We start from the raw sequence: 12,810 nt of genomic DNA, 5'->3' as shown, positions 1-12,810 counted from the left end.
TCTGCTACCGCACGGCAAGCGGTACCGGAGTGCCAAGTCTAGGTCCAAAAGACTTCTCAACAGCTTCTACCCCCAAGCCATAAGACTCCTGAACAGCTAATCATGGCTACCCGGACTATTTGCACTGCCCCCCCACCCCATCCTTTTTACGCTGCTGCTACTCTGTTAAGTATTTATGCATAGTCACTTTAACTCTACCCACATGTACATATTACCTCAACTACCTCAACTAGCCGGTGCCCCCGCACATTGACTCTGCAACGGTACCCCCCTGTATATATAGCCTCCCTACTGTCACTTTATTTTACTTCTGCTCTTTTTTTCTCAACACTTTTTTTTTGTTGTTGTTTTATTCTTACTTTTTTTGTTTAAAATAAATGCACTGTTGGTTAAGGGCTGTAAGTAAGCATTTCACTGTAATGTCTGCACCTGTTGTATTCGGCGCATGTGACCAATAAAATTTGATTTGATTTGATTTGATATTTGTATATGCTGAGGGGATTTGAGCCATTTACATAGAGCTTATAGCTAGCTACATCTCTCTGAATCACCTCAGCAACATTAATTAATGAAGGAACACACACAGGATGTACGCACGATGGCACACACGCACGCACGCACGCACACACACACACACACACACACACACACACACACACACACACACACACACACACACACACACACACACACACACACACACACACACACACACACACTCCACAGGGCCTGACTAAGCTTAGTGGCAGATTGGGGTGCTACGGTGCAGATTGGCGTGCTGGGATGGGAACTTGATGAGTGTCGGGCTGTGCTTGTCATTAGGCAGGAGGACAACTAGTGATGTCATTATTCTCCTTGGATACAATCTGTTACTGTAGCTCCTCATCTTCACCTATAACACAGTCTAAAAGGGGAGGTGACAAGATGGTGGAAATATGCATCACTTAAACATGTCCTCTGTTTCAGTTAGCTGTTTGAGATGATTTCCTGATTAATAACCACCATCGGCCCTGACCAGCCACTGTGTCGTTGCAGCAGAATACAGCCGATCAACTCGCTCTCTCTCTCTCTCTGTGTGTGTGTGTGTGCTTGTGTGTGTGTGTAACTGTGTATCTCCCCTAACCCTTTATCCTGACGCATGTCCGCCCTTTTACAGTAGGTATTTCTGTGTTTGTGTGTGTGTCTGGGTTAATTAGCTACAGAGCAGCCCCATCTATCAGCCTAATGCTCCGTCCCTGCCCCAGACAGCTCCATTAGCACCACACACACACACACACACACACACACACACACACACACACACACACACACACACACACACACACACACACACACACACACACACACACACACACACACACACACCACACCACACAGAGCAGCCCCATCAGGGTAGAGGTGTGCTGAACCTCCAGATACCTAGAGAGAAGAAACGTGTCCATCTTCCCCCAGAGGGACCTGGGTCAGGGTGAATATTATAATAGAGATCAGTAGAATGAGCAGGTAACTGGGACTAGAATCCCATCAACAGTTGAAGTATAACCTACAGGTCCTGACTAGAATCCCCTCAACAGTTGAAGTATAACCTACAGGTCCTGACTAGAATCCCCTCATGATCAGTTGAAGTATAACCTACAGGTCCTGACTAGAATCCCCTCATGATCAGTTGAAGTATAACCTACAGGTCCTGACTAGAATCCCCTCAACAGTTGAAGTATAACCTACAGGTCCTGACTAGAATCCCCTCAACAGTTGAAGTATAACCTACAGACCCTGTAGTAAATTCAGACCCTTTACTCAGTACTTTGTTGAAGCACCTTTGGCAGCGATTACAGCCTCGAGTCTTCTTGGGTATGACGCTACAAGCTTGACACGCCTATATTTGGGGATTTTCTCCCATTCTTCTCTGCAGATCTTCTCAAGCTCTGTCAGGTTGGATGGGGAGCGTCGCTGCACAGCTATTTTCAGGTCTCTCCAGAGATGTTCGATCGGGTTCAAGTCCGGGCTGTGGCTGGGGCACTCAAAGACATTCAGAGACTTGTCCCGAAGCCACTCCTGCGTTGTCTTGGCTGTGTGCTTAGGGTCATTGTTGTCCTGTTGGAAGGTGAACCTTCGCCCCAGTCTGAGGTCCTGATCGCTCCTGGAGCAGGTTTTCATCAAGGATCTCTCTGTACTTTGCTCCGTTCATCTTTCCCTCGATCCTGACTAGTCTCCCAGTCCCTGCCGCTGAAAAACATCCCCATCAGACTAGAGAATCTTGTTTCTCATGGTCTGAGAGTCCTTTAGGTGCCTTTTGGCAAACTCGAGCGGGCTGTCATGTGCCTTTTACTGAGGAGTGGCTTCCATCTGGCCACTCTACCATAAAGGCCTGATTGGTGGAGTGCTTCAGAGATGGTTGTCCTTCTGGAAGGTTCTCCCATCTCCACAGAGGAACTCTGGAGCTCTGTCAGAGTGACCATCGGGTTCTTGGTCACCTCCCTGACCAAGGCCCTTCTCCCCCGATTGCTCAGTTTGGCTGGGCGGCCAGCTCTAGGAAGAGTCTTGGTGGTTCCAAACTTCTTAAATAAGGTGTTTCTAAAAACTCTAAAAACTATTGTGTGTAGATTGATGAGGATTTTTTGAACATTTAATCAATTTTAGAATAAGGCTGTAACATAACAAAATGTGGAAAAAGTCAAGGGGTCTGAATAGTTTACAAATGCAATGTACATACAATGCTAACCTGTGGACTGTGAGATTACATGTATGTGCTTGTGTTTGTCAGTATACATGTATGTGTGTATACGTGTGCATGTGTATAATAGTATTAACATGCTGACTGGTGCTTTCCCAGCAGAGTGTGTGATGTGTGATTGTGGTGACTTTATTTTCCCTGGCGTCGGTGTGAACCACACTCTTCAGCCTTTCCTCTCTCCGACCAGCAGGATGATTATTTGATCAGCTCTGATTGAAACTGCATATTCATTAGAGGAAATGGAATTAGAGGTGGATTCACAGCCTAATCCACTTCCCCAGCGAAATCGTAACGAATCCTTAATTTCCTCTCTCCTACCCTCCCTTTGCTTTGAAAACGGCTGCTTTATCAACCCTCGGCTCATAAATGATTCATACTGTACGGTAGAGAGTCACAAGCTTGTCACCACAGTAGGACTGATATTATGGAGTCGACGTGCGGTTATTTATCCTTGTTTCTCTGCATTAGTCCAGAAAGTGTAGATTTTAATGAAAAGTCGTGACTCGTTTGACGAGTGACTCGTGAGCAAAGCCACGGATCATGAGAATGGGTTACATTCATTTACATTTTTACATTTACATTTTAGTAATTTACAGTTAGTGAGTGCATACATTTTTCATACTGGCCCCCATTGGGAATCGAACCAACAACCCTGGCGTTGCAAACGCCATGCTCTACCAACTGAGCTACACGGGGCAATAAAACCTTGCCTGGAAATGCAAGACACAGATGACTATAAGCCCGATTAGCAGTCATACATTCTGTAGCACTCGATTGCTCCACATTGAACGGCCCACTTCTTTCAGACAAATTATGCAGTAGTGCTGCTGTAGTAATAACAAAATAATACAAAAATAACAGCAAATATGATCACAGGAGGGGAAAAAATCTAACACGTTTCACATCAGAGTTCTGGTGCTGATAGGAACATGTTCTTTCCAAACTCTAAAAGCTAGGACTACGAATACTACATTTATCAAATACTCCAAGTGCAAGATATGTCCACAGTCCACTATCTTACCTAGATAGAAACAACTATGTTCTCAGAAATGAAAACTACTTCAGGCCAAACTGAGCTGCTTTGAACTTGTGGTCAAGTTCCTGGAGAATGTCAAGTTTGTGGCAGGGGAGTACTTCAAGTGTTTAAGTAACTATTGTTCACATTCACACTCAACCCAATCACTCTCTCACACACACACACACACACAAATAAAATATTCGCATAGTGGTCCTAAGGTTACTAATAGTATAGCCTGTACGACCTACAAGGACCAGCCTAGAAACACATTTGGGCCATGGCTGCCCTAAAGACACAGGTAGTAACATCTGGACCAGGGATAAAGCACACCAACCACTGGTCCACCAGAAAAATAAGAGCCAAGCTATCAATAGGAAAATAAAAGGAAACCAAAAAGGAAACCGGAGGCATCAACTTTCACTGCATGATAAGCAGAAACATATTAAGCGTAAGGAGTCACTAGACTTTTAAAAACACAGTTCATAGATTTAGTACAAAGGTACTAAAATGTATTGTAAGTTTAACATCTGAGTAATACATGACTTAAAAGTCACCCCTTCAAAATAAAAGATTACCCCAAAATATTCAGGTAAAGTCATGAGGAAAGCCAGCCAAAGCCTCGAGGGGGAAATAGACACACACGCACACACTCTTCAACCTCTATCTTGGAAATGCATATATCCAAGCTGCAATACAAAAAAATATCCATGAAGTATATACGCATATTCTCTGAAAAAAACAAATAATGTATGAAAACATCCCTGCTATCATGTCTCTAAATGCAAAACTTCTACCAATAACTTGCTTCAGTGTAACAAGAGAAGTCATTTTTCCTCTTTTTTGGGGTATTTTTATCAGTCCTTTCAAAACAGGTAAACATTTCAGTCCTCAGGTGTGAATGGTATGGATGACTGTCTTCTTTTCGTCGTTAAAATCGTTTCCTTTTTTTTCTCTCATATACTTGAAAAAGTTGTAAGCATGCAAGCCTCATAGAGTGGGCAGAGGCGCTGACGGGGCAGGCAAGTGGCGGTGCTGAAGTCTTAGGCCAGGGCCGGGAAGGCCTCTGGGTCGTCAACGTTGGGAACGGACAATCCACCCTGCTTTTCGGGTCGCCCACGCCCAGGGCAGCCCAGGTCTCCAAAGTTGATCTCCAGCTGGGCCGTGATGTCGTTGGCGGGCTTGCGGAAGTGGTGGTCTGGGCCGATTTCATCAGGGTTTCCCTTGAGCAGGGGGGTCATGTCTGCTTCAATCTCTGGAGTATCAATCACAGCTGGTCTGTCTTTAGGCTTTTCATCGCTGACATCTTCGCTCTTGGACTTGTGCAGCACGTAGCCCTTGTTCCACTTGCTGTCGGTGCCCTCATTGGGCTTGCGGATGTTGAACTCCACCTTGGCATGCTCCTTGTCCTGCATGGCCTTCCATTCGTCCAGGGTCATCTCCTTGGGGCCCTCCTCCTTAGGTTCCTCTACTTCGTTCTCCTTATTCTCAGAGTCTGCAGGAGGGTGTTCCTCTCCCTCAGGGGTTTCCTCAGGGCCAGTAGTCTGTTCAGCATCACCACTCATTTCATCCTTGGGGTTCCCCCGGTTGTGAGTGCCACTCCCGCCGCGCTTCTCCTCAGATTTCTGAGGTTTGTCGCCACCACTGTGTCTGTCGAAGTCCCGTTTGCAGCGGGAGTCGAAGCCATCGCCCCGGCCCACGCACCGTCCCCCACGCCCACCACGGGTGCCACCACGACCCTCTGGGGGGCCGGTCTCCTAGAGGCTTGTCTGCAGAGAACTCTCCTCTCTCTCCGCCATCGGGTTTGTCATCGAGGGGTTTGTCAAAGCGGTGCTTGCGCGTGGGTCTCTTGTTGTTCGGCCTCCTGTCGCTGGTGGGCCGCCCTTCCCCCTGTCCGCCCTGGGTGCCAGGCTGGCCCTGCTGGTCCGGCCTCCGGCCCACCCGCCTGATAACTTCTTTCTTCAGAGGTACTGGAGCCTGAGTTTCATCTTTCTTGTCAAGGAGTGGATTCTTCCTGTCCTTCTGTGACTCTTTCTTGGGCTGCTTGGCAGCTTGGGCTGCAGACTTGGTGATACCAGCTGCGGCCGACTCTTTCTTCTTGTTCTCCGCCGCCTTTAACACCTCGAACGGATTCATCGTCCAATAGCTGGTCAAACCGATTCGTTACAACGCAGCCGAAGCCTTCTTGCAATTGTCCGGGCATGATGGCGCCCCTTCAGCGGGATTGACCTCAGATTCTATGAGACTGGGTGCGAACAATTCCCTAAATACTGCCATTCATAAAGGTAGCTTTGCCTTTAACTGTATGCTGTGCACAGTAGACAGCACAGTAGACAGCACAGTGGACAGCACAATAGACAGCACAGTAGACATGACAGTAGACAGCACAGTAGACAGCACAGTAGACAGCACAGTGGACAGGACATTAGACAGCACAGTAGACAGGACAGTAGACAGCACAGTAGACAGCACAGTAGACAGGACAGTAAACAGGACAGTAGACATGACAGTAGACAGCACAGTAGACAGCAAAGTGGACAGCACAATAGACAGCACATTAGACAGGACAGTAGACAGCACAGTAGAAACCACAGTAGACAGCACATTAGAAAGGACAGTAGACAGCACAGTAGACAGCACTGTAGACAGGACAGTATACAACACAGTATACAACACAGTAGACAGCACAGTAGACAGCACAGTAGACAGGACAGTAGACAGCACAGTGGACAGGACAGTAGACAGCACAGTAGGCAGGACAGTAGACAGCACAGTAGACAGGACAGTAAACAGGACAGTAGACAGGACAGTAGATAGCACAGTAGACAGAACAGTGGACAGCACAATAGACAGCACAGTAGACAGGACAGTAGACAGCACAGTAGACAGTACAGTAGACAGGACAGTAAACAGGACAGTAGACAGCACAGTGGACAGGACAGTAGACAGCACAGTAGACAGGACAGTAGACAGCACAGTAGACAGCACAGTAGACAGCACAGTGGACAGGACATTAGACAGCACAGTAAACAGGACAGTAGACAGGACAGTAGACAGCACAGTAGACAGCAAAGTGGACAGCACAATAGACAGCACAGTAGACAGGACAGTAGACAGCACAGTAGACAGCACAGTAGACAGCACATTAGAAAGGACAGTAGACAGCACATTAGAAAGGACAGTAGACAGCACAGTAGACAGCACTGTAGACAGGACAGTATACAACACAGTATACAACACAGTAGACAGCACAGTAGACAGCACAGTAGACAGGACAGTAGACAGCAAAGTGGACAGGACAGTAGACAGCACAGTAGACAGGACAGTAGACAGCACAGTAGACAGGACAGTAAACAGGACAGTAGACAGGACAGTAGATAGCACAGTAGACAGAACAGTGGACAGCACAATAGACAGCACAGTAGACAGGACAGTAGACAGCACAGTAGACAGTACAGTAGACAGGACAGTAAACAGGACAGTAGACAGCACAGTGGACAGGACAGTAGACAGCACAGTATACAACACAGTAGACAGTACAGTAGAGAGGACAGTAAACAGGACAGTAGACAGCACAGTGGACAGGACAGTAGACAGCACAGTATACAACACAGTAGACAGCACAGTAGACAACACAGTAGACAGGACAGTAGACAGCACAGTGGACAGGACAGTAGACAGCACAGTAGACAGCACAGTAGACAGCACAGTAGACAGGACAGTAAACAGGACAGTAGACAGGACAGTAGATAGCACAGTAGACAGAACAGTGGACAGCACAATAGACAGCACAGTAGACAGGACAGTAGACAGTACAGTAGACAGGACAGTAAACAGGACAGTAGACAGCACAGTGGACAGGACAGTAGACAGCACAGTAGACAGCACAGTGGACAGGACATTAGACAGCACAGTAGACAGGACAGTAGACAGCACAGTAGACAGCACAGTAGACAGGACAGTAAACAAGACAGTAGACAGGACAGTAGACAGCAAAGTGGACAGCACAATAGACAGCACAGTAGACAGGACAGTAGACAGCACAGTAGACAGCACATTAGAAAGGACAGTAGACAGCACATTAGAAAGGACAGTAGACAGCACAGTAGACAGCACTGTAGACAGGACAGTATACAACACAGTATACAACAAAGTAGACAGCACAGTAGACAGCACAGTAGACAGGACAGTAGACAGCACAGTGGACAGGACAGTAGACAGCACAGTAGACAGGACAGTAGACAGCACAGTAGACAGGACAGTAAACAGGACAGTAGACGGGACAGTAGATAGCACAGTAGACAGCACAGTAGACAGTACAGTAGACAGGACAGTAAACAGAACAGTAGACAGCACAGTGGACAGGACAGTAGACAGCACAGTAGACAGGACAGTAGACAGCACAGTAGACAGCACAGTAGACAGGACAGTAGACAGCACAGTAGACAGGACAGTAGACAGCACAGTAGACAGCACAGTAGAAAGGACAGTAGACAGCACAGTAGACAGCACAGTAGACAGGACAGTAGACAGGACATTAGACAGCACAGTGGACAGAACAGTAGACAGCACAGTAGACAGGACAGTAGACAGCACAGTAGACAGGACAGTAGACAGCACAGTAGAAAGGACAGTAGACAGCACAGTAGACAGCACAGTAGACAGGACAGTAGACAGCACAGTGGACAGCACAATAGACAGCACAGTAGACAGGACAGTATACATTACAGTAGACAACACAGTAGACAGGACAGTAGACAGCACAGTAGACAGTACAGTAGACAGGACAGTAAACAGGACAGTAGACAGCACAGTGGACAGGACAGTAGACAGCACAGTAGACAGGACAGTAGACAGCACAGTAGACAGCACAGTAGACAGGACAGTAGACAGCACAGTAGACAGGACAGTAGACAGCACAGTAGACAGCACAGTAGAAAGGACAGTAGACAGCACAGTAGACAGCACAGTAGACAGGACAGTAGACAGGACATTAGACAGCACAGTGGACAGAACAGTAGACAGCACAGTAGACAGGACAGTAGACAGCACAGTAGACAGGACAGTAGACAGCACAGTAGACAGCACAGTAGAAAGGACAGTAGACAGCACAGTAGACAGCACAGTAGACAGGACAGTAGACAGCACAGTGGACAGCACAATAGACAGCACAGTAGACAGGACAGTATACATTACAGTAGATAACACAGTAGACAGGACAGTAGACAGCACAGTAGACAGCACAGTAGAAAGGACAGTAGACAGCACAGTAGACAGCACATTAGACAGGACAGTAGACAGGACAGTAGACAGCACAGTGGACAGCACAGTAGACAGGACAGTAAACAGGACAGTAGACAGCACAGTGGACAGCACAATAGACAGCACAGTAGACAAGACAGTAGACAGCACAGTGGACAGCACAGTAGACAGGACAGTAGACAGCACAGTAGACAGCACAGTAGACAGCACAGTAGACAGCACAGTAGAAATGACAGTAGACAGCACAGTAGACAGCACAGTAGACAACACAGTATACAACACAATATACAACACAGTAGACAGCACAGTAGACAGGACAGTAGACAGGACAGTAGACAGCACAGTGGACAGGACAGTAGACAGCACAGTAGACAGCACAGTAGACAGGACAGTAGACAGCACAGTAGACAGCACAGTAGACAGCACAGTAGAAAGGACAGTAGACAGCACAGTAGACAGCACAGTAGACAGGACAGTAGACAGGACAGTAGACAGCACAGTAGACAGGACAGTAGACAGGACAGTGGACAGCACAGTGGACAGGACAGTAGACAGCACAGTAGACAGCACAGTAGACAGGGCAGTAGACAGCACAGTAGACAGCACAGTAGACAGCACAGTAGACAGGACAGTAGACAGTACAGTAGACAGTACAGTATACAACACAGTAGACGGTATAGTATTTATTTCATGTGTATGTTATACTGTTTATTTATCAACTCATTACCTCTACATGTTACTCATCCCACTCAGTCTTTCATTTTCTCATTCTCGCCATCGTTCTCTTTAACAGAGATCAAAAGAGGCATGCTTTCCGAGGTCACTAGGTCGCTTTCTCATCGCCATGCCGATATGGACGACCGTGATTTCAAATTCATGAGCTCACATATTTCTTCCTTTAACGTGGATATTCTTCTGTTTGCTGTGGGAAAATAAGATATTCTGTTTTATCCATTGTTTTCCTCCCTAACCCCTTTTTTTATTTTTATTGTATTTTGATATTTTTCTTCTTTATTTGTTTACCTTCAACCAACATACATTATTAATATCTACTTGGCTAAACTTTATGACCGTTTGTATTGCTTTGTGTTTGTAATATTCTTTCGTTTTGGAAAATATAAACTCTTAAAAAGTCACTTTTATATCTTCCAAGAGAGCTGACAACATAGAAAATGTAGCTAGTATAATAGCCTTTCATGGCCGGAAGATTGGTGAAAGTGAGTGAAAGTGAGTGCCTCCTCGCCTGGGAATCAAAGAAGTTTCCAATTACTGGTTGTTAGATGTGCTGTTTTTGAACTGACAAGCGTTGATAGCACTGAGACACAGAGACAATGAGCAATGGGTGGTTACAAACTTCTTCCATTTAAGAATGATGGAGGCCACTGTGTTCCCCCTTCATTGCTGCCCCTTCATTGCTGCAGAAATGTTTTGGTACCCTTCCCCAGATCTGTGCCTGGACACAATCCTGTCTCGGAGCTCTACGGACAATTCCTTCGACCTCATGGCTTGGTTTTTGCTCTGACATGCACTGTCAACTGTGGGACCTTATATAGACAGATGTGTGCCTTTCCAAATCATGTCCAATCAATTGAATTTACCATAGGTGGACTCCAATCAAGTTGTAGAAACATCTCAAGGATGATCAATGGAAACAGGATGCACCTGAGCCCAATTTCGAGTTTCACAGCAAATGGTCTGAATACTTATGTAAATAAGGTGTAAAAACCTGTTTTTGTTTTGTCATTATGGGGTATTGTGTGTAGATTAATGAGGAAAATCTATTTTAGAATAAGGCTGTAATGTAACAAAATTTGGAAAAAGTCAGGGGCTCTGAATACTTTCCGAATGCACTGTATGTGGTGTATGAGTGTGTGGGAGTGGGAGCATACAAGTGTGAGTGTGTGTACACAGTGGTCTAAGGCACTGCATCGCAGTGCTAGCTGTGCCACTAGAGATCCTGGTTCGAATCCAGGCTCTGTCGTAGCCGGCCGCGACCGGGAGACCCATGGGGCGGCGCACAATTGGCCCAGCGTCGTCCAGGGTAGGGGAGGGAATGGCCGGCAGGGATGTAGCTCAGTTGGTAGAGCATGGCGTTTGCAATGCCAGGGTTGTGGGTTCGATTCCCATGGGGGGCCAGTATGAAAAATAAAAAATAATGTATTCACTAACTGTAAGTCGCTCTGGATAAGAGCGTCTGCTAAATGACTAAAATGTAAATGTACAGTGGGGAAAAAAAGTATTTAGTCAGCCACCAATTGTGCAAGTTCTCCCACTTAAAAAGATGAGAGAGGCCTGTAATTTGCATCATAGGTACACGTCAACTATGACAGACAAATTGAGGGAAAAAAAATCCAGAAAATCACATTGTAGGATTTTTAATGAATTTATTTGCAAATTATGGTGGAAAATAAGTATTTGGTCACCTACAAACAAGCAAGATTTCTGGCTCTCACAGACCTGTAACTGTCGTAGAAATATTTGACTAATAATTAATCAACTCAAAAATATCTCTCAAGACACCAGAGCTTGTGAATCCAAGAATTAGACTTTATTGCATAACAAAGCCGAGCTTGCTCCATGGAACAACTGTCTCTCTCTGGCTTAGAGATCTCTTATATACACACAAATGAACAAACATGCGTACATTCCTAACTTATTTTAGTTCTGTACCACCCTTCTTTTTCAACGTCCAGCTGTCACACAATGTCCACTCCAAAAGGTCATGAATGCTTTTTTCTATATGAAGCCTCTCATTCTATCATTCTATTGGCTGCGTGGCTTAGGCACCTTCTTAAAAAAGAACTAATGTAATGCATACCATGTGTCCATAACAAGCCCATGGGCCACAGTTTGAGAGCCCCTGCGACAGAGCACATACATTCATTTAAACAGTCATGTTTATTACTAATATTATTATTTTACCTTTGACCTCTCCCTACATTTGCCTTAATGATACATAAAATAATACCATATAATCCCCCCTATGGGACATTCCAACAATGTCCCAACAATACAAAGATTAATTGTAAAAATGAATATAAGCATGTGCATTTCCTTATTTCTAACCTTGCCATATGTGGTTACTTTTCATATGCATATATTTAAACCAATATATCTTCCTCATTACTTGACCCATCCTGATGAGGACCCATAGCCCAGTCAGGTATTGATTACAAGTCTAGAAGGTTTTCCTCTAAACTAACCTCCACATTTTCCTGTTGGGCTTTGTAACCATGGCAAGCCCATCCACCCCCAGGAAAAACTCCATACAAACATTCAGGATTCCCAAATTCCCAAAATGTCCCATATTTATTTACCTACTGTCATGGCGCTCCCTGAACTGGGTGTATTTCTTTATAAACAATGCTCCCCACTTTTGTTTAGTTATAGCCTTTCCCATATATGTGTTAGTATCCTATCACATCAACATATGCAACTTTGTCTTAACAATAATATCTAGGACATGTTTAAGAATGGTGTCAATATCTTTAGATTACATAACCTTTTTCACCCATATCACAAGTATTATAACAATCAAAATAATCAATATCCATATCTAATCAAGTAATTGCCATGTCAACATCACTAAGCATTAATATTAATAAGTTATTCAGATCAATCAGTCCACTTATAATTTATAATCATAATCAAATTAATTACCCAAAACAACTTTAGAATGACAATTCTTAATTAGTCACCTTTGTTCCATCATTCAAAGTTAAAACTCTCACCTTGGCACATATTGACACTGGCCGAATGTATATTTATATTATAATAATTCTAGCATTAACTTCCTCAT

At 45.0% G+C, this 12,810-nt stretch overlaps 1 pseudogene across 1 annotated transcript; it reads right to left on the bottom strand.

The window, feature by feature from the left end:
* Nucleotides 1-4,792: 4,792 nt before the first annotated feature.
* On the bottom strand, nt 4,793-5,958 carry LOC311119373 (SERPINE1 mRNA-binding protein 1-like; annotated as a pseudogene). The gene has a single exon. The product of its transcript is annotated as an SERPINE1 mRNA-binding protein 1-like (transcript).
* Nucleotides 5,959-12,810: the final 6,852 nt, after the last annotated feature.

The sequence above is a fragment of the Coregonus lavaretus genome (genome assembly GCF_964263955.1).
Source record: "Coregonus lavaretus genome assembly, contig: HAP1_SCAFFOLD_2927, whole genome shotgun sequence".
Taxonomy (NCBI): Eukaryota; Metazoa; Chordata; class Actinopteri; order Salmoniformes; family Salmonidae; genus Coregonus; species Coregonus lavaretus.
Note: the sequence above shows the minus strand (reverse complement) of the source record. Positions and strands in the feature narration are given on the sequence as shown.